This window comes from Cucurbita pepo, unplaced genomic scaffold (genome assembly GCF_057944985.1).
Source record: "Cucurbita pepo subsp. pepo isolate OVF unplaced genomic scaffold, ASM5794498v1 scafford_2, whole genome shotgun sequence".
In the NCBI taxonomy this organism is placed as follows: Eukaryota; Viridiplantae; Streptophyta; class Magnoliopsida; order Cucurbitales; family Cucurbitaceae; genus Cucurbita; species Cucurbita pepo.
In genome coordinates this window covers 253,428-277,053 of record NW_028257907.1, presented here as the reverse complement: position 1 = coordinate 277,053, position 23,626 = coordinate 253,428, and the positions used below count along the sequence as shown (strand labels likewise).

Sequence of the window (23,626 nt, the reverse complement as noted above, 5' to 3'; positions counted from 1 at the left end):
CTTTTCTTATCTAAGGACTTCATATTCGAATTTTATACTTACCATCATGCTCTTAATACTCATAGTCTTTCTTAACATCCCATCCTTAATACTCATAGTCTTTCTTAACATCCCATCCTTAATACTCATAGTCTTTCTTAACATCCCATCCTTAATACTCATAGTCTTTCTTAACATCCCATCCTTAATACTCATAGTCTTTCTTAACATCCCATCCCAAGGCTTTATTCTCCAAGACGACTTCACGTGTTTCCTGCAATACGACCTGAAGGCCTAAGGCTTCATACATACATTTCAAGAATACCTAGGCCTAAGGCTTCATACATACATTTCAAGTGGTATAACAAGGGCATTTGGTCTAGTGGTATGAAAGTTCGATTCTCAAAATGCCCCTTCAAGATTGTAGTGTGAAAGACATTTACCAAGTAAATAAATACATTAAAATAACACAAGTGACACATATGTAAACTATGTTATTAATATTTTATTTCTATTACATCTTTCCTTATTTATGAAATAATGAGCGGAGATATTTTTCATTTTCACAATTACTGATGACGGGAGGTTTAGGATATTTTGATGTAAGAATCGTGGGGATGTAGCTCAGATGGTAGAGCGCTCGCTTCCGATGTGGAAAGTACGGAGATCGATATCTTGCATCTCCAAATGAATCGATCACTAAAGTTATGAAATAATGAGCGGAGATATTTTTTCATTATCACTAAATATATTATTCCATCTTTCCTTATTTACAAAATAATGAGCGTAGATATTTTTTCATTTTTACAATTATTGTGACGGGAGGTTTAGGGTTTTCTGATGTAAGAATCGTGGGGATGTAATTCAGACAGTAGAGCGCTCACTTCTGATGTGGAAAGTACGGGGTTGATACCTTGCATCTCCAAATGAATTGATCACTAAATATATTATTTCTTTTCAATTTTTTCTTATTTACGACATAATGAGCATGGATAGTTTTTCATGTCACTATTATTGATGACGATACGTTTAGGATTTGGTGACATAAGAATCGTGGGGATGTAGCTCAACTGGTAGACGACTTGCTTTGCATGCGAGAGTTACGGGGATAGATACCACGCATCTCCAAAATAAAACTATCTATTATTAAATATATTATTGAAAATTAGTTCTTTTCAATTTTTCCTTATTCGTGACAGGTTGAGTAGTGATATTTCTTCATTTTCACTATTATTGATGATGGAAAATTTAGGGTTTTGTGATGCAACAATTGTGGGGATGTAGCTTCGCTTAGCATGCGAGAGGTACGACTTAGCATACGAGAGGTACGAGGATCGATACCTTGCATCTCCAAAAGAAACTATTTATTATTAATATTTTATTTCTATTCAATATTTTCTTATTTATGACATAATATGCAGAGATACTTTTTTATTTTCACAATTATTGATGAAGGGACGTTTAGGGTTTTCTGATGTAAGAATCATAGGGATGTAGTTCAAATGGTAGAGCGTTCATTTCCCATGTGAAAAGTACGGGGATCAATACCTTGCATCTCCAATTGAATTGATTACTAAATATATTATTTCTTTTCAATTTTTTCTTATTTAGGACATAATGAGGCCGGATAGTTTTTCATTTTCACTATTACTGATGACTAGATGTTTAGGACTTTGTGACATAAGAATTGTGGGGATATAGCTTAGATGGTTGAGCACTCGCTTTGCATGTGAGAGGTATGGGGATCGATACCCTACATCTCTAGATTTTCTTCATTTTCACTATTATTGATGATGGGAATTTGAGGGTTTTATGATGCAACAATTGTGGGGATGTAGCTTATGATGGGAAATTTAGGGTTTTATGATGCAAGAATTGTGGAGATGTAGCTTAGATGGTAGAGCTCATTTAGCATGAGAGGAATTGTGGAGATGTAGCTTAGATGGTAGAGCTCATTTAGCATGAGAGGCAAAGGGATATCCCCATCTCCAAAAGAAACTATTTGTTATTAATATTTTACTTTTATTCAACTACATTTAGGGTTTCTCATATAAGTATTGTGGGAATGTAGTTTAGATGATAGATTGCTTACTTAGCATGCGAGAGGTACGGGGATCGGATCGACACCCCATATCTCCAAAAGAAACTTTTCGTAATTACTATTTTATTTCTATTCAATTTTTCCTTATTTATGACATAATGAATAGCTTTATTTTTTTATTTTCACTATTATTGATGACGAGATGTTTAGGATTTTGTGACATAAGAATCTTGAGGATGTAGTTTACAATTTACATGTTTTCATTTTTCTACTTTGTCTGCATTTAGAAATGAAGCAAAATTAGTCCGGGGGTTTTAGGCAGATTGTTATAATTCAAATTTTTAACTAAAAAACAAAATTAGTCTCATTGTCACGCTTAAAACTACCCTATAGGTATAATCGACCTATTATTCTTCCACCAATAGGAGCAAAAAGCAACGTTACTATGTAAAACTAGTTTCATGGACGATGCATCTCATGGACGATGCATCTCATGGACGATGCAAAACTATGGTGGCGCTTGAAGGTGAATTGTATAAAAAACTGGTCATGCACCAAAAGATTATGGGAAGACCATTGATGGAATTGAAGCACTCGACGCTCCCCTGTATGGGTTTCCAATCAAAGACCTAATGTTTGATGTTGACTCTTTTGAAGAAAGAGCCACTTATCGAACAACAAGAAATGTGGCGGTATCTCTGAGAACTCTATCACACACATAAAAAAAACGTGTATAATAGTTAGACATTACACAGAAGATCTGGCTTTCATCGAGGAGACCCGAGTTTGATTCTCGACAATGAAATTTTATTTTTTTATTTCTTTTATTTTATAGTTTCATCTTTTGTCACCAATTATATTTAAACTTTACCTAGAGAAGCACTATAATGGATGAGTTCAATAATATCTTAAATTCAAAAGACTTGTATGAAGTTGGTTTGAGAGGCAGTATAATGGTCAAATTCAATAGTACCTTAGATTAAAAAGACTTTTATGAACTTTGAACCTTTAATAGTGTTATTTCATAGATATTTGGTTCGATTTCAACAAGTGAGGTTGAGGTCATTCAAATGGTTAATGTGACAAGGTCATTTTCAAGGTCTCTTTTGTTGAACGCCATCATGGCTGAGATGAGCACCAGAGTGAGTTTGACAAGGAGAGTCGTAGAGAACCACACCCCAAGCCAAGCTCATGTTGGGCTTAACAAACTGAAAATCCAAAAACACAAACCCTTAAATGGGAACCAGGATGGTAAGGAATTAAAAAAACTTTATTTTTGACGTTGAACAATACTTGAAGGTGACAGGAACTTGCTCATAGGACCTAAGAGTTACGTTGGCCACAATGCATCTCATGGACGGTGGCGCTCGAAGGTGGATGATATAAAAAATGGGTCATGCACCATAAACTCATGGGAAGACCGTTGATGGAATCGATGCAATCGACTCTCCCCTTGATGGGTTGCCAATTAAAGACTTGACGTTTGATGTTGACTCTTTTGAAGAAAAAGCCACACGATCGAATAGCTCGAAATGTCGTGGCAGCTCTAAGAACTCTATCATACGACCTGAGAGTTGAGTGCTATAGGAACTTTCTCATACGACCTGAGAGTTACGTTAGCCGCAATACATCACATGGACGATGCAAAACTATGGTAGTGCTCGAAGGTGAATGGTATAAAAAATGGGTCATGCACCATAAACTCATGGGAAAATCGTTGATGGAATTGATGCAATCAACGCTCCCCTAGATGGATTGCCAATCAAAGACCTAACATTTGATATTGACTCTTTTGAAGAAAGAGCCACACAATCGAACAGCTCGAAACGTCGCGGTAGCCCTGAGAACTCTAACACACACATGGAAGGACGTGTCGAAGAGTTACTCAATAAGCAAAAGATCGTGCTAAAACTCTTCGGCGATCTGACAAAAGACTTCAGGACATCTACACCAAAAATCCATTGTCGTCTAGCGGTTAGGATATCTGGCTTTCACCCAGGAGACTCAAGTTCGATTCTGGGCAATGGAATAGAGTTATGTTATAGATATTTTGTTCAATTCAAATGGTTAATGCGATAATCCAGTCGTTTTCGAGGTCTCTCTTGTTGAACGACGTCATGGTTGAGATGAGCACTCGAGTGAGTTTGACAAGTTGGGCTGTAGATAACCACACCTAAGAGTTACGTTGGTCGCAATGCATCTCATGGACGATGCAAAACTATGGTGGCGCTCGAAGGTGAATGGTATAAAAAATGGGTCATGCACCATAAACTCATGGCGCTCGAAGGTGAATGGAATCGATGCAATCGACGCTCCTCTGGATGAGTTGCCAATCAAAGACCTGATGTTTGATGTTGACCCTTTTGAAGAAAGAGCCACATGATCGAACAGCTCGAAACGTCGCGGTAATTCTAAGAACTCTATCACACACATGAAAGGACGTGTCGAAGAGTTAGACATTACCCAAAACATCATAGTAAAACTCTTGAGCGATTAGACAAAAGACTTCAGGACAACTACACAAAAAATTCATTGTTGTCCAACGGTTTGGATATTTTGCTTTCACCTAGGAGATTCTGGTTTGATTCTCTGAAATTGAATATTATTTTCTTATTTCTTTTTATTTTATAGTTTCATCTTTTGTCACCAATTATATTTAAACTTTACCTCATTTTGAGAGGCACTTTAATGGTCAAGTTCAATAGTATCGTAGATTAAAGACTTTTATGAACATCGTACCTATGTTAGCGTTATGTTATAGATATTTGTTTCAATTTCAACAAGTGGGGTTTAGGTGATTCAAATGGTTAATGCGATAATCCGGCTATTTTCGCGGTCTCTCTTGTTGAACGCCATCGTGGTTGAGATGAGCACCCGAGTGAGTTTGACAAGGAGACTCGAATTTAAACTTTACCTACGTTTGAGAGGCACTATAATGGTCAAGTTCAATGGTATTTTAGATTAAAAAGACTTTTATGAACTTTGTACCTTTGTTAGTGTTACTTTGTACCTTTGTTAGTGTTATGTTATAGACATTTGGTCAAGTTCATGAAGTGGGGTTGAAGTGATTCAAATGGTTAATGTGATAATCCAGTTGAATAGTTAAAGGTTATTTCCAAGGTCTCTCTTATTGAACGCCAACAGGGTTGAAATGATTGAGATGAGCACCTGATTGAATTTGACAAAATTGAAATAAAATCAAATAAAATCAATAAAAAAAATCGATAAAATTGAAAAAAATTGAAAAAAAAACTAGCCTTATGACACTTCCTTCAACTAGAAGGGCGGTAAATCAAGGATTCCTTCGCCCAAGACCCATGATCCAACTCCCAACATGGAAATGATAAGCTATAGAATCATTCCAAGAACCTCAATCGATGGGTTACAAACTCACATTACCAATCTCGACAACTGGACGTGTCATCGGCGTTAGAAGAACGACCGCATCAGAGCAAGTCATGGGGATAGAAGATCCCGTTGAAGGATGATAGACCAATCGTAATCTTCAGCCCAACGAGCCAAGCTTTTGTAGAAGCAAGAACCCTTGTTCTAAATTGAGTCAAAGCTAAAATTAGATAATGAGATCGAAGATTGAGAAACAAGATTTGGAACCTTATTCTAAATTGAGTCATTTCACAATCTAACTTGATCAAGGCTTGATTGAATGACTAAGATGCAATCTACCACAAGAATTGCATGAAACTTAGAAATGACAAAGATATGCTCAGATTTCTATGAGGGGGATCGTCTCAACTTGAGAGATCAATTTCATTGATCACAAATATGCTTTTACATAATAATTTGTGGGTATTTATAGTCTCCCAACAAAGAAGTTAGTGTTCGTGATTTAATCTCGATCCCTTTAAATCTCCACAGAAAACGAAGTCAATTTGAGCATTACAAACTTTATGAAATTAAAATAATAAATAAAGTTTTCTAACCACTCATGAAATGATGCTTGCAACTTCATCCACTACTTCAACCGTGCAAATATTTACTTTTGAATCTCCAAATGGTCTTGACTCAAACGAATCAGCTTGTAACACATGAAATGATGGTTGAACCTAGCCTATCCAATTTTGTAGATGAAGTATGAATGCTTGTTGAATCTTCTTGGCCTTGGGTTGTATAATAGGTCCAGTTGGAACACCATGATTCTTATCATCATCCCCTTCTTCAAAAGGATTCGTTCTCGAATCAGAAAAGTCATCACCTACATCAAAAGGACTCAACTAAGCAACATTGAAAGTAGAATGTACACCGTGATTCTTATCATCATCCCTCTCTTCAGGATTCGTCCTCGAATCAGAAAAATCATCACCTACGGGAACATCAATTTTATTGTTCCATGCAATAAGATGAGTCATTTTACTAAATATTTTACGGAGCATTTATAGTCAAATAAAGAATTCTTATAGAGCATTTATAGTGAAATAAAGAATTAGGAATCCGTGCTATCTTTAGATCTACAGACCCACTCCCACTTCAGCCATCCAGGCTAACATTAAAATAAAAATTCATGAGTAAAATTATTTACGCTAATTCATTGAAATTTTAAACTACAGACTCACTCCCACTCCCAATTCAGCTATTCACGCTAACATTAAAATGAAAATTCTGAAATTCTAAAAAGAAATAATCACTAAATTTAGATTTCACTATTTATTGAGATTTTAAAAAGAAATAGTCATTAATTTTAGATTGAATAGTCCCATTATACAACTTAGTTAACTTGAATCAGGTGGGGTGAACGTGGATCAAACACGTGACTCTGAGATCTACAGTGACGCTTTCCCAACTAAGCTATCCCGGCAAACATTAACAATGAAAACTCATTGATATTTTAAAAAGAAATAATCACTAATTTTAAATTGAATAGTCAGGAGTCAAGTTATGTGACGTGAATCAGGTGTAGTGAACGTGGATTCGAACACGTGACCTTCAGATTTTCAGTCTAACGCTCTCAAAACTGTGTTATCTTCGCTAATATTAAAAAAAAAAACAATCATAAGTAAAGGTATTTCTGCTAATTCATTATATTTTAAAAATAAATAATAACTAATTCTTTATTGAATAGTCAGCTTATGCAAATGGAAACAGGTGTAGTGAACGTGGAGATTAAACACGTGACCTTCAAATCTTTAGTTTGACACTACTCCCTTCTCTAAGAATCAACATAGCATAATCATTCCATGAAGGCCGAGGTAGTCTTATAAAAGAAGATGAGGCTACCACTTTCAAATCATTCCATGAGGACTTGAGAAAGTTTTGTAAAAGAAGATGAGGGTACCACTTTCTATTGCAGAATTTTCTATGTGAATAGAGAATGAACCATATTCTTGGGAGACAAGATAGAGCCTCGAGCCTAACTTCAAAGGCATTACACAAATTGTTCTATGATATTTTTTCTAGGAACTCTTTGTTATGTTGTCCGCTGAAGGTTTCAGGAAAGGGACACAGATTCTCTATTCCACTGATCTCCCAATAGAAGTTTTACCTAGGTCATCTATCGTTACAACCCTTTTAAGGAAGATGCGCCAAAATAACCAGTGAACAATAACATTTAAAGAAGTTTGAGAGAGCGAGAAGAGGATTGTGATAGAAGTTGCCCTAGGTAAAACTTCTTTAAATGTCTTAGCCAATCATGACATCATAATGAGGAGTCTCTTGGACAACAATAACATATGGACAACAAATGTCTTAGCCAATTGTGACAGTCATGATTGCTCAAGGCGTGTCGCCCAAATAATCGGTAAACAATAACATTGCACAAATAACCGCCTTGGACAACAAATCGTTTACAAGAATGGCTGAGACATGCAACATGCAACCACAGGCAACACGCCTTGGGCAATCATGACTATGACATCTGACCCCACACAATTTATTGGATGAGGCTGACTTTAGGTCTCTCGATGCGCTTCCAGCTGATCTCATAATGAGGAGTCTCTTCCAACCTACTAGGTGCTGTTGAAATCACTTCTCGGTTTGTTGAGTCTTCATGTCTTCTCTGTTCGTGTCTTTCCTACTTTCTTCGCTTGAAACTTTTTTCTTATTTGTATGACGTCATACCACCTGCTTTTGCTTGATGTCTTTTGGATCGAAATAATAACGTTTCAAGTTACTAACGTGGACAACAAGGTTAGTCCGCATCCATAAGAGCAATTGGATTCTATATGATGTCTTCATAATCTTATGGATAACTTTAACTAGTCCATAGTATTTTCACACCAGTTTTTGGTTCTTGTTGCTTTGAACTCGAAGTTTATCTGAACTTAACTTATATGAACTCTTTATTTTTCTTGAAATTATTGTGGTTGACGCTTCCGACTGACCCTTCTCTTCATCCGTCTAGATGATATTTCTGTGTGAACAGGTGTTGCTTCAGTGGTTTGTTTCTGTCTCCCTTCTTCAGTATCTAACCTTGTTTTTGTCTCTTCTGGTGGGGATAAATCCATTATTGACCTTGTTTTGCGTCGTGGTGTTCATGTAGTGGCATCGAGGTTTCTATTGAGGTTGGCTCACTCGAGCTCCCCTTTTTAATTACAACAGTAGTAGCAAGCGTAGATTCATCATGGCTATGATTCTTTCTCAACTGTAGTATCGACATCATTTTCAACCCTCTTGGTTGATGGATGTTTTTCTGATGATCAGCGGGTTAGACTCCATTACTACTAGACATTTTGCTAGGGGCATGTAAATGACTTTGTGTTTTAGCAGGACGTTCATTCCTGACACGACGACGAAGTCATCCATTTCAACTATCACTAAACAATTTGCCTAGTCCAAGGCTCCAGCTTGATTAGAGTTCTCATTGTGACTCCTAAGACAGGTAAAGCTTCCAATTTGACGGCGTTCATCTTTCCTGTATCTTGATGCCAAAGGATGTTAAAATATTTTGCATCTATCTCCATCATGAGTTGTGGGTGGCTCTAGAGTTGACAATGGTGTTCCTTACTACTTTGTGCTTTACCCAAACCTCGACATACATAATATATATATATTCATTTAACTATAACACATATGGTCCATGAAAGAATTGTAACTCTTATGCTCATTAATATTATAATGGCTACTACCTAAATTATAACCTAAAGTTGATAATTGATGTCCAATTAGCCAACCCTAAATTTGTAATCATTGTGGAGTGATTGAAATTACAATGGAAGTAGTTTAAACTCCTAGTACCTTAAAGGAAGTTGGTCTCTTCTAATAAAACACGAAGTTCTCTTTAATATCATTAATACAATTATGCTAGACATGAAACTACAACTGCGTTCAATTTAACTCCATTTTATTGTCATCTTGAATGACGTGTGAATATATATTCTTGAATTACCTTGATATTTCATATTAGTTAAGCTTTTTGCAAAATCACAATTAGACAACAACAAAAACGAACTTTGGTCTGTTTATTATTTTAAAGAAAATTTCTTTCTCCATCTTATTCCTAATAACTCTGCAACTAAATTCATATTATGTTAAGAAACAAATTTTTTACTCGCAAGAAGTAAAATATGCAACTTTAACTTAAATTTCATCTAAACAAATTTTATTGCCATACAACATAGATGACAATTATAGCCTTCAAACAAAAACTAGAGTAGTTGTGGTGAACGGGATAGAAACTCTAGTGTTCATCCATAATATACAACCACTACCTAAATTATGACCTAAAAATTTGAAAACATAAGTTGTAGTTGAAAATTACATAAAACAATCCCCTAAATCAAAGAACTCGTGTCTAATTAGTAAACCCTAAAGATAGTAGCTAACATAGAGTAATTGAAGCTCCACATGAAGTAATTTAAAATTTCAGTTACTTAACTAAAGTTTATCTCGTCTTTAATGAAGCATGAGTTGCACTTAAGTTCATGAAATATTTATAGACTCCAACTCTTAGTACTATTAATGCAATTATATTTCATATGAGTTTGTCATAAATCAAACTATGGTACATTCAATACAACTTCATTTTCTTGTCATACGAAGCAAAATAGAAGAATTAAATCAAACAAACTGACGAACTGAGCCGAATAAATCCAACCCAACCCAAATTGATTAGTTTGATTCATTTGTTAGGTTGTAGTTTATTCAATAACACTTGCATATTAGAACAATTCAACATTACATGCCTTACTTACAAGTAAAATACTAGACCATCAACTTTTTGTTTTATAGTCCAACAACCGCTCAAGAAAATAGATTTCAAACTTGAGAGAAAAAAATGTTGCATTTTTTTTTAGAAAGGGCATTTGGTCTAGTGGTATGATTTTCGCTTAGGGTGCGAGAGGTCTCGAGTTCAATTCTCGGAATGCCCCTATGTTCATTTCTCAAAAGATGAGCCTTAGAGAAAGATAATGACAATTTTGAAAGAAAAATAAAACAAAATGAAATAAAAATAGTTTAGTCATCAATGGGGCCTAACCCAAAGGAATGCGTGGCAATGCACAACTTCAACTTATATAAATTTCATATATTGAGGCATGGAAAATATATAGACTAGCAACTAAGAATTATAGATCTGCTATAAAGGCATGTGGTCCAACTGGTATGATTATGCTTTTGGGTGTGAGAGGTCTCAAGTTCGATTCTCAAAATGCCCCCAACAATATTATATCAAAATGAATTATGCAAGATAATATGATTTAAAATGTGGGTTTTAAACATTGAACCAAGAAGATCGTCTCGAGCCGGACTTCGAAAAGAGCATTACACAAATTATTCTATGTTCTATTATTGTATTCTTTCTAGGAACTTTTCAGTCCTATGTCAGGAACTTTTCAGTCAAATGACATAGGTCATTTGTTTCACAATCCTTTCTTTCTAGGAACTTAATGGGTCATTTGTTGTCACAATCCTTTCTTTCTAGGAACTTAATGGGTCATTTGTTGTCACAATCCTTTCTTTCTAGGAACTTAATGGGTCATTTGTTGTCACAATCCTTTCTTTCTAGGAACTTTTCAGTCAAATAGGTCGTCTGTTGTCACAATCCTTTGTTCTATTGTATTCTTTCAAGGAACTTTTCAGTCAAATAGGTCATCTGTTGTCACAATCCTTTGTTCTATTGTATTCTTTCAAGGAACTTTTCAATCAAATAGGTCATCTGTTATCACAATTCTTTTAAGGAAGATGCGCCGAAATAACCGATGAAGAAGTTTCAGAGAGCCATAGGTTCGAATCCTGTCACCTTGATGTGTTATTCTCAGGGGCCGAAGTGCAAAGCCCCATAGTCTATCCGTGGTCAGGAAGGCAGGCATGTTGTCCACTGTCGTCACATAGGTCATCTGTCGTCACAATCCTTTTAAGAAAGATGCACCCAAATAACCGATGAAGAAGTTTTAGAGAGCCATAGGTTCGAATCCTGTCACCTTGATGTGGTATTCTTAGGGGCCGAAGTGCAAATCCCCATAGCCTATCCGTGTTCAGGAAGGCAGGCGAACCGCACACACTGAAAAAAAAAAAAAAGATCTCCTTTTCTATCACACGTAGAATTGTCATTCTTTTGTCTTTTGAAACCCCTTACCTTATCAATCATCAGGCAGGTTTTTGGTATCATATATCGAGATAATTATTATGAAAAAGCTATTCCACTAGTGTGACTTAGATACCCTTTCTTTGTGGTATCGGTCATGCTATTTGAATAGACTGAAGTCATCATAGCCTCTCCACCGGTTTCGAAGACTCCTTCGGCATCAATGTGCTCCAATGAAAGAGATCAGACCCTTTCCTGAACTAGAACCGGGCACAAAATGCCAAGGAGAAAGTCGAAAGCGAGCTCTTTTCGCGTATACGCAATCTCAAAACCCAATTAGCTCAAGGACTCTCTCCTCAACCCTGGCAAGTATGAGTGCTTGGTAAGAGAGAATGTCAAATGAAAAAGACATTCGATTACGGCAACATTCGCAATTACCAAAGTGCACTAAACCTAGTAGAGATCTTCGACCTAACGATAATGGAACTTCAAGCCCATTTAATCAATCCGCTTTGTACTTTATTGTTGACCGAATCGGATGCACGCCAGGCCTAAATTCTCTCTCAGTCACTCGGAGACGAAAGGAAGATCAGATCCGAAGTTTACGAATCGAAGAAAAAGTGGATCTGAGTTCTACACGCTTTCATTTTCAAAAGCTTCGCTTGCCTGCGGTACTTTATTCAGAATGTGCAACAATACGGTCATCTCTCAGCCGTGTATAGAGAATTCCTTAATCATTTCCTTGGCAGATAACACAAATGAAATCGCTTCCCTGACCGCCCATCTTATGAGTCCATTCTTGTCTTGTTGGTTTGTTGTACTATTCTATACCTCTCTCGATTGATAGAAAGACGTTCGGGAGCTGGGAGGGCTTATCGTGAGGGAAATTTCCTTTTCACGGTAGACAAACGTAAAACGGGAGCTGCATATGTCCACTGTGATCAAGGCAGAGCGACACCATCTTTAAAAGATGTTGGTTTTATCAAAACTGTTAGATCCGCTTTCGTTAAAGAAAAAATTAGGAGCTCTTGGTTTGGCCGATGTCGATTCGTATGGCAATGCGGACTCGACTCATGATGAGGATTCTGCGTTTCATATTGCTGCTATGAGCCGAAAGAGCTGGTAAGCTATCTCGCTAAACGAAAGGAAAAAGCACGTACGCGTTGACCTTGTTACAAGGGGCGGGGGCTAGACAAAGAAGGTCAGTTGGACTAGGTTAGGACCCTTGATCCGGTTCAGCTATGTTCTTCCATGCGAGAATGTATGCGTATCGGTATCCTCTTTACGACCGGTTGCTTCCTTTTTTTGTTTATACGTTTGGAGAAACCTGCTAAGCCCGCCTTTCTTATCAGGTGTGATTCAATCTTTCAGCTCAAACTTTCCTATCGTCCGACGGAAAAGGTAGGAGTACGACTACCTTTTCCTTTTCTTTCTCGAGCCAAGGGATCATTCAGTTTCTACCAAAAAGTTCACTATCTATTAGTTGCCGTAATCGAATGTATTTCTCATTTCACGTTAGCTTCTCCAAGAGTTTCCTGGTCCATAGTAGACGAAACCTTGGACTTCTATCGGACTTATAGCATTGCCTAGTGAGCTCATCGTTGAGGGTTAGCCTTACAGGAGACCGAGCAGCCTTTCTTTCCCTACCTGGTATGCTTTCCCGCTTATTGTGCAACTAGCCAACTAGCCAAAGAGAGAGGTAGAGGGATCATGTCAATCAATTTGTATGTGCATTTTGTCCGTCCTGTACTTGCCTACTTAGCTTTCTTAGCCAACATCTCCGATTTCTCCCGAACAAAGAGGTCCTGCTTATCCATACCCAAAAGTCACACTTTCAGCCGAAAGACTGATTTTTTTTCATAAAGTCGGTTCATAGATCAAGAAAGAATGAAGCTTCTTACAGGGACAGTTATGCGATACGTCTTTTCATACTCGCCTTTTCTTTAACCCTACTATCAACCTAGCCATTCTCGCTTGTTGCTTTAAGGGGTCTCCCCACTGTAGATTACTCGGATTGGTTCTCGCGTCCCTGTGCCAAAAAGGATGGGCGAGTTTGGTTTGAATGTTCATCGATTGGGTGGATCCATATGCTCTGGGGGGGGGGGGGGGTGAGATGAGGTGTAGCGCAGTCTAGTCAGCGCATCTGTTTTGGGTATGTTGTCCGCTAAAGGTTTTAGGAAAGAGGGTACAAATTTTCTATATAGGTCATCTGTGGTCACAATCCTTTTAAGGAAGATGCTCCCAAATAATTGGTGAAAATTAGCCTTTAAAGAAGTTTCACAAAGCAAGAAGAGACAGAACAGAGAATAGGAGTGAGTCGTGCAAGGAAGAAAGAACTAGTAGGTTTAATTTGGGTTCGTTTGAACTAAAAAATGAACCAAAATTTTTCAAACAAACCCAAATTTAAGACTCACTAGCCCAAAGTCCATATGTGGTAAAAAAAAAAAACATTCCGTGGCCCAACCCTTATTCGCAGTCCGCATCCAACAATTTCTTTTTCAACCTACACGTATGCTCCAGGCAAAACTCACCTAACTAGTCAGAAGATGCGGCCCACAACTGAACGGAAGACAAGTGTCACAATCGCACTCTTGCAGTAGAGAGAAATTATTTTTTTAAGTATGAGTTAATTTAACATGTTATGTATAAGGTGGGTACGAGAGAAAAAAAAAAGATACTTATATAAGGATTTATATCATTATGACTATGCCTATTTTATAGATAAAAGAGAGTAATGTCCCACGAGCACATATAGAGAGAGGAAAGATACTTATATAAGGATTATTATATCATTATGGCTATGCCATTTTTATAGATAAAAGAGAGTAATGTCCGAGAAGCACATATAGAGAGAGGACTTATTGTAAGTAAAGAAAGCAATCTAGTAGTTATACTGCTACTTATGGAGAGGGAATTTGAAGAATTCCACAAAAGATAAGAGCTTATAGGATGGCTGTAGCGTCCGATGCATATGACGGAACTTCTTCACAATTGCAATATCTGACCAATGAATGTTATTGTCATTTATAGCTTCTATCACAATAATATAAAATTTGGGGTCAAAGCCTATATGGGACTGAAAAGACCATTCACCACACGCTTGTAAATTAAATTATATCTACCACCTCTGAAATTTTCCACGGCAAACCTTCCAACAGCTTGCACTTCTTCATCATTGACATCCTTAATTGGAACTAGATTTTAAGGCAAATCTTCTCCACGACTCACTTTGGAACACTTTTATAGATAGTTTCAACAAACTTACTTTGCTCGTGAATACTTTGGAGTTCAATATTTATAGTTGGAGAACGCTATTCAAATTGATATGGTCGAATCTTACAACAAAGTCTAATTGAGCCTCCCTCTATTAGGAGATAGCTTCGAATCAAATTCTTTAGTTTGGACAATGGTTGCATTGTTTTAGTCAAACAACCAAGACTAATGTATTACCAATAGTATAAACATTTTGTACGTGTATTTTCTTACTTATTAACAATTGTATACAAATAATAATTAAATTTATGAGTAGAAGTTTGGATGGAGTTTTATTAAATAGGTAATCTTAAATTATATCTAAAAATATATAAGATTTTTTTTTTCTTTTTATATACATTTAGGAGAACAAAACAAAGATTCAAAAAGATGTCATTCATGCCATGTTTTAATTTTTATTCTTTCTTATTTCTCAAAGATTAAAAAAAAAATAAAAAATTATCCTCTCTCAAATATGGTTCGTTATTTGATTATTTTCTCTTGAGTGAATTTTAAGTGAAACACATTCTCTACCCAAGTAATTGCAAGATGCAAGCTTCACACTAAGAGGAATCAAAGTCCCAAGTATCAACGTCAATTTTTATTCTCCATCTCAACATAAAATAAACTTATTTTCGTGAAGATATATAGATACTAAAAGCAAAATATCTCAGAGTCACAAAAAAAAAAAAAAAAAAGATATAGATACTAGACATAAATATGATACCAAATAGATATGGTAACATGTCATTCTTAAAAAACTTGGACACCGATATGACAATGATACATTAATTAAAAAGAATACGAAATTAATATTAACTTAATCAACAAAAATTTGTATTTTTTTTTTAAATTATAATCCAAATTAATAAAAAATACCATTGAACTTTGCAATTTCTCTATAAAAAATATAATCATAATTATTTAAAAAAAAATACCGTTGAATTTTCAAAAAAAAAAAAAAAAAAAAAAAAAAAAACTTCAAACCTACTCTTTAACTTTCAAAAGTGTTTAAAAAAAGATAGATGGGGAGAAAATTGAAGGTTATTTTAGGGGAAGGTTTTCAAAATCAGTATAAGATCCCGTAAACATAACAAGAAGTAATATCCTAGCTTAAGGTCGTGATTAAGAACCTACTAGTAGGCTACTTACTAAGTTTTACTCACTCCATGTTTATCATTTTTTTTCAAGTAACTAAGAGTTGGTCGTTGATGAGAGCGGACTTTGGAGTGTGGGCCAAGGACTAAGCTCTGTTTTTAATCTAGTATTTTTTGTTCTTCTTTTGAGTCTGCTTCTTATTTTGTGTTTGTATCGAGTATGTATATGTAACACCCCAAAAATGAAGGAAATTATCTCCCATAAGAATAAGCCACTCATGAAAGACCCAAAGGATTAAGCAAGAACAAAGGACTTAGTCAAGTCACTCGTGTACCCTAACAAGTGATTTCAAGGAGTTAAAGGCCTTTTGAAAAGGATTGGAAAGGAAAAAGTAAATCAAAAGGGCAAAAAAGTCATTTTATCAATTATCAAAATCTTTCCAGACTTGTAATTCCTTATCTAGAAGGAATCTCAAGATTCAAAAAAAGGGAAAAATGATAAAAAAGCGATGAGAAATTTGTAGAAAAATTATGGATTTTTTGAGAAAAATAATAATAAAATATTCGAAAAGTGGCAAATTACCAAAATACTCCTGGAAGAATGGATAATTACAGAAATGCCACTCTAATTAGAATAAGAGCATCTACCGTGACCATCCGAGCAAAATCTTTCAAACTCAAATCTCAATCGTCGGATCTCCTAAAAAATTTGATATGATCTAGAACGATCACGCACGGATCATCACATCCAACGACTAGTGTTCAAAGCCAAGGTCGGTAAGGCTATGATCGGAGTTGATATCTCCAAAAAAATTATCCAGAAAGTTCGATCTCTAAATAACGAAGATTCTGGAGCTCTCAATGTCGGTTTAAGCTCCTCCTATAAAGTCTTAAGTAGGAGCAACAATACGAAATAAGAATCGAGAAAGGTCGATCCCCCAATCGAAGACAATAAACGTTTAGATTATGGGTCTCCTACTCTCAGATTTCTTCCAAATTCGAGAGCAATCCTCCACCATTTCTCTTCAAACTTATTCCTACCGTTCCTCAACAAGATTACCCACAAGTTCTATGAAGGAATAGAGTGCTGAAAGTGCCTAGAAACCATTCCCCCAATTCAATCAGCCATTGAAGAACTTCAAGAAAAACTTAAAAATCCAATCCGAGGATACATGATGATTCGTCGAGCAAGAATGATTCCAATCAGTTTCTGCACCTCCAAGGAATGCTTCCATAGAAGACCATGAAGAAAAATAACCTCGAGAGCGTGCCAAATTGAAGGAAATAGGTTTCGAAATTAAATTGGGGATAAGAGTCAAAATTCCTATCTACGATCTCTTTTCCTTCCATTAAGGATTCCTCTAGCTTTAGAGGAAGAAGTTGAGTAAACTTGATGAAGGAATCGAGAGCTGAAACGTCGTAGAATAAGCTACCCACGTGATCGAAAATCTGGCGTTTCGAGTGAGTTGCATACCGAGAACGATTTCGGGAAATTAAGGTCCTACACTCAAAGACGTTCCTCCAAACCAATTCCTTTAGCCTGAAGATAGGATATGGAAGAGGTTCAATGAAGAAATAGGGCCTTGAAACCCCTAGAATCGGCTACCCAATAAGAAATCCTTTGTTTTATCTCATGCGATAAATCAGATTTTGGATGAACTTTGGTAGCGAATATCTTAGGCTACGATCCACGAGAAGTTATCAAATAAATCCCTCGCCCTTTCTTGTAACATCCATCTTTAAGTTTCACGAAGAAATCGAGGAGAGAAACGCTGTAATGTGGCTGTACAGGCCGAGTTTCAGATGGCGGCGACGCGAAAAATGCGCATCTTCTTCTTGTTCAGAGGAAGAAAACGATGATACGGCCAGTTCAACTGAACTGTCCAAGTCAACTCAAAATTTGACCTTTCCTCGGGTTTTCTCAGTAGATCTTATTTTATGAAATGTTGTATGAATCCTTATCCCAAGAGGTTATATAAGGTAATGAAGTTTGGAAGTTATTAGAAAACTGTAGTTAGCGAAACCAAGATATGGGAGAAAATGCTCATCACGATCCATATAACTTTACCTCCTAGGATAACTAAAGTGGTATCCCTGAAATAATAGATTCTCCAGATGTACCCTTGGTCTCTAATAGATACTACGTGCACAATATCATGTTGGGCTATTCCTAAGAACTTATAAGTTTCAAGCTTGACCCAAGACGTTATGCATAAACCTAGGATCACCAAGAATCCAAGAAAACACCTAGGTTAATGCAAATATCATGCTTAACAAGTTGCTAGGATCCATGCCTGAAGTAACCATTATCTCACTTCACGAAGTGTACCGCGAGGCCCCTATTTCTCTTTAGATGGGATGCTATGGTATATGTACCATGAGCAGGATTCCATGATGAACTTATTATCTCCCTCACCTAAATGAGATTCCCTGCACCACGATTTGCTAGCAGGATGCCACGATTATGACAACGCCACCTATGCACTCATGGGGAGAAAATTAAGAGTTACTTCGGAGGAGTTTTCATTGTTAAAATACGATGCATGACATGACAACCTCTAAGGTTTAGTTCCTAAAAACGAAACAAGAAGTCATATCCTAGCTCAAGGCTTAGACATGCTCCGAATTACCAACTATTTTCTGTAAGGTCTATTTTATATGACATGAGAATAAATTCAATTCAAGTTGGTTGGAGCAAGTTCGGAACCTAAAACTCATGCTAGTTATTATGGGTTCAAATGATTACGGAGGTCATGTTCATGAAGCCTTGGAAGGCATTGGAAGGCATGAAGCGGAGCAAGTTCGAAATAACTCAAGAAAGGCATGAAGCGGAACAAGTTCTAGAGCTGTTTTATCTAACTCGTTGTGATCTTGAGCACCTTTAGAGTGGTTGCAGAAGTATCCCTCCAATGTTGATTGAAGCTCTTGGAGAACATGTAATTTTATATATTTCTTATAGTTAATTTATATATTGTTGTATATTACAAACAAATTGAAATAATACTTTACATCCCAGTCTTCCTTTCTTTCGTGCAAAACTTAACATGAAAACTATATTATTTCAATATTCACTCGAGGAACAAGGGGTGAAAACTATATTATTTCAAACCCTCCATTATTGCTTCTACTTTGCGTGAAAATGCTTCCACTAAATCATGTTGCTAACTAGGTTGTTTGATTTGGTTCAATTCTTGGGTCCACTAGATTGAATCGACCTAGCTCAATTAAACTCTTGATAATATAAAAATCATAAGTTTCTTAAATTACCTTAACTTAAAAGTTTAACCCCTAATTTTTTTTAGAATGTTTAGCTTTGTTTCTAGTTGATCTCTAAATGCTTCGAAGTATCTAATAAGACTTCTATTCAAGGAACTTTTCTCTATAAAAGATGTAAGACTTCAGGTTTATTATTAAGGAATTTCAAATGCGTGATTTGATATATCATAGAGGACAAAAATATTTATTTGTTTCAAATATCTTATGTTGACCATTCTTTTTTGTCAAGTATTTTGAATATTATCATTGTGAATTACTAATGGCATTAGATTGAATCTCATTAATAACAATATTCCAAAACTCAGGAAAAGTTACATCAAAAATAATACTTTAATTTCATCTTCAAAATTTATTTCCACTTGACTCGGTTGACATGTAATCATAATAGTCACCCGTGCACAAATATTTACAACCTTAAAAGGTAGAAATTGTTGGATGATGGAAGTCCCACATCGACTAATTTAGGGAATGATCATGGGTTTATAAGTGAGGAATGCTAACTCCATTGGTATGAGGCCTTTTGGGGAAGCCCAAAGCAAAGCCATGAGAGCTTATGCTCAAAGTGGACAATATCATACCATTGTGGAGAGTCGTGATTCCTAACATGGTATCAGAGCTGCCGAGCCGCCGAGCCGCGCCGCCAAGCCGCACAGCCGAGCCGACCTGGCCGAGCCGCTGGTGGAGCCGAAACCGATGGGCTTCGAAGAACCCTAACGGCGCAGGGTTTTTTTGGGCGCACCTCTGGTTTGGGCCGAAAAGGAACGAGGCCCAATGGTGGGCTTGAGCGCGGCCTGCGAGGTGTGGGCTGCACGCCAGCCGAGACGAACCGCAGAATGCCAAGGGTCGACCCGCGCCCGCCGCTTCGTCTTCCTCGCCCGAACGCCTCAATAGCCCTAATCGTGGGGTTGGCTGCTGTCACCTGTGGAAGCGTCGTCGTTCATCCATCTCCGGTGGCGCGTCTGTCCCTCCCTGCCCGACGTACACTAGCGCCTGCTCCTACCTAAAGCTCGCGGCGTTATTGAACCCGATCTGAAGTCTCGCGACGTTTCCGATACCTCACCTAAACCCTTCGGCTCCTCCTTCACAGGTATGACAGTCACTCAAAAAGATGGAAAAAAAGAATAGTAGGAATTGGTCAAAGTCAACATCCATTGATCACTTATGGCACAGCACAACACAGATGAGGGTAACATTTTTTTTATTTCTCTACTATATTAGGCCCTTTGGTTTATTGGCCTTACAAGATGGAGACATGAAGTTTTCTATGTTTGAAATAAATTTGGTTTGATTGTTTTCGGGTTAGCATTGGTACCATCAAAACTTATTTATTTCTTTGAAATGTTCGAGTTTACAATTTACATGTTTTCATTTTTCTACTTTGTCTGCCTGCATTTAGAAATGAAGCAAAATTAGTCTGAGGGTTCTAGGCAGATTGTTATAATTCTAATTTTTAACTAAAAGAAAATTAGTCTCGTTGTCACCCTTAAAACTACCCTATAGGTATAATCGACCTATTATCTGTTGGCTTTTTTTCCTTAATCTTTTGATGATAACAAACCTACCTTCAATTGTTAACAATTCTCAGTATTTTTGATCACAGTGTAAGGTTGGGAACAACCATTTCAACGTCTTTTTTGGTTCACTCAAATTAGAGATAAAACGAAGTTCCAGTCAAAACAAATACCCGACGTGATGATGTGGTGGCAAAATTGACACTATGGACCAATCAAATTCAAAACAAGATACCTGACGTGATGATATGGTGAAAAAATTGATGATGTGGTGACAAAATTGACATCATAGACTAGCGGCAAAATTGACATCATAGACCAATCGAAGTATGACATTTATAAATTTGGTAGAGTAACAAGGTGGAGTTTTCAATTACATTTATAAAAGTTTTCCATTACTTTTAAATTTTAAAATCATTTCAATTACATTTATAAAAGTTTTCGGTTACCTTTTAAATGGCAAGAAATTATAAAGATTTCATTTACATTTAAGAAAAGTATTTGTTACTTTTAAATGAAAAAAAAATTATAATGATTTTATTTATGAAAACGAGTTATTACTTTTAAATGGAACGAAATTATAATGATTTCATTTAGTTTTCATAAAGATAATTACAAAATCATTTCAATTTCATTTAGATTTATAAAACTTTTAATTATTTTTAAAATGTTATTCACAATTTTCATTAACATTTTTTTTTATAGTATTACATTTAAATATGTTATATATATATATATATAATAAAATGAATTTAAAATATTTTTAATATTTATTTAAAATAATATATATATATATATAAATGAAACATGTGGTCTATAATTTTTTTATGATAAATTTAAAAATAAATAAATATTATTTTTCGTGTTGCACGTTTCGGTTCACGTTTTAGTGGTCCGTATCAATTCCTATTTTTACAACTTGATCGCTATTTAAACTCATCACCTCTTAGTATTTTTCACAGCACAACAGACAGAACATTTGTTTCCTCGATCTAAATTTTTTTTAAAAAGCCTCCATTGTTGCTCCCTACAAAACTTCCAATTCTATTTTTTTTATCTTATTCATGAGAGAGATGTCTATTATTTAAGAGTGTTGTGGTGTGTTTCTATAAGATTTCAGACAATTGTACTGGTTTGATCCTAAGTCGTTGAAAGGATTGAGTTTGCTCTTGAACTCGTAAAAAGAGCGGTATACCGGTTTGATCCTGAGCCGTGGAAAGGATTGAGTTTGCTCTTGAACTCGTAAAAAGAGCGGTGTACCGGTTTGATCCTGAGCCGTGGAAAGGATTGAGTTTTCTCTTGAACTCGTAAAAAGAGCGGTGTACCGGTTTGATCCTGAGTCGTGGAAAGGATTGAGTTTACTCTTGCAGTCGTAAAAAGAGCGGTGTAGCGGTTGGGCTCTGATCCGAGGAAAGAGTCAGAAAGTTTTATTCAAAGTTTTATTCAAATTCCCACTATAAAACTATGGTGTTATATTTTCTAACCCTCTTCCTATTTAAGTTCTAAATTATTGTTAAGTTTTATTGCATGGTATCAAGTTTGATTGTTATTAAAAGAAAATTTAATAATTAGATTGTTGAAACCCTATTCACCCCCTCTAGGGTTGTCATATCGATCCAACATTATCCTTCCACCAATAGGAGCAAAGGCAACGTTACTATGTGAAAGTTTCATGTCATTTATTCAACAATAAGGGTGTTAGCATGCATTTGGAAATGAACCCATATTTAAAAAATTTAGATAAAATAGAAAAGAATTGTTATCTCAAAGACAATGATACTATGTGAAACTAACCTCAAGATGCTTCCTTAACTCTTAGAGGCGGTAAACCAACGGTTCCTTCACCCAAGACCCATGGCCCAACTCCCAACATTTTAAGAACCCTAACGGATGGGTTACAAACTCACATTATCAAGCTCGACAACAAACAATGTCGCCGGCAAACTTAGAAGACTACATGAAATTACGAATATATCAATGTAGGATTTTTTAATTTACCGATTTTTAAAATGTTAAATTATGTGAAATTACTGGAAAAGAATATTTTAGAGAGCTCTTCCTTTTTATTTAAGATTTTGATATTTAAGAAAAGAGAAAATGAATAAAAATAGGAGACATTTTATAGATTTAGGAGGAGTAAGTGAAAACAAAAAGGGAGTCATGACCCATTTTCGGTGGGTTCTCGAGGCACGGATTGCAAGTTAAAACAGGTTGAAAACAAAGTAAAATGTTTTCTCGAAATAAAAAAAGAATTAAAATATAATTAACATATATATTGAAAAAAATAAGGGAAATGTTGAAAAAAATAAGGGAAATGTTGAAAAAAGAGTTTATAGGTTATAATTAAAATATTTGAAATAGAGTTTATAGGTTCATAGTACAAAATAAGGGAAATGTTGAAAAAAATAATTTTAAAACATAAAAATTAGTTGGTGTTGTTTAATTGTAAGATGGGCAACTACTCTTAGTTAAATGAAAGATATGGAAAACATGGAGTGAGTACAAAGTTGACTAATTGTAAGTTTTTAACCATGTTCATAGTGGGTGCTTGGATACCACACTCTTTTCTTAATGTACATGGAATCGGTAATTATTCTTATTTTTTTTCCCTTTAGACACTCGGTGGTCGGGAGTAAATCGAACAAAGTGTCTGTCCAAAATAAAAGGGCCCAACCAGATTTGAACTGGTGACCTCTTGATCTGCAGTCAAATGCTCTACCACTGAGCTATGGACACATTTTGCATGATTTCAACTTTAGTGACTCGTTCTACATAGTGTCAATCCAAAAGTGTAAAAAGTGTCTGTCCAAAATAAAAGGGCCCAACCAAGTTCAAACGGGTGACCGGTCAAATTCTCTACCACTGAGCCATGGATCTATTTTGTAGGATTTTAACCTTAGTGACCCCGTAGACATAGTGTCGGTCCAAAAAGTATAACAAATTTCTATCCTAGATAGAAGGGCCCAACTAGGTTCGAATTGGTGACCTCTTGATC

General features: G+C 36.0%; 2 non-coding genes across 2 annotated transcripts; one reads left to right on the top strand and one right to left on the bottom strand.

Annotated features, from left to right (window-relative positions):
• The first annotated feature begins 10,269 nt into the window (after positions 1 to 10,269).
• On the top strand, positions 10,270 to 10,341 carry TRNAP-AGG (transfer RNA proline (anticodon AGG)). The gene has a single exon. It is a non-coding gene; the product is annotated as a tRNA-Pro (tRNA).
• Positions 10,342 to 23,295: 12,954 nt separating this feature from the next.
• TRNAC-GCA (transfer RNA cysteine (anticodon GCA)) lies at positions 23,296 to 23,367 on the bottom strand. Its single transcript has one exon. It is a non-coding gene; the product is annotated as a tRNA-Cys (tRNA).
• Positions 23,368 to 23,626: the final 259 nt, after the last annotated feature.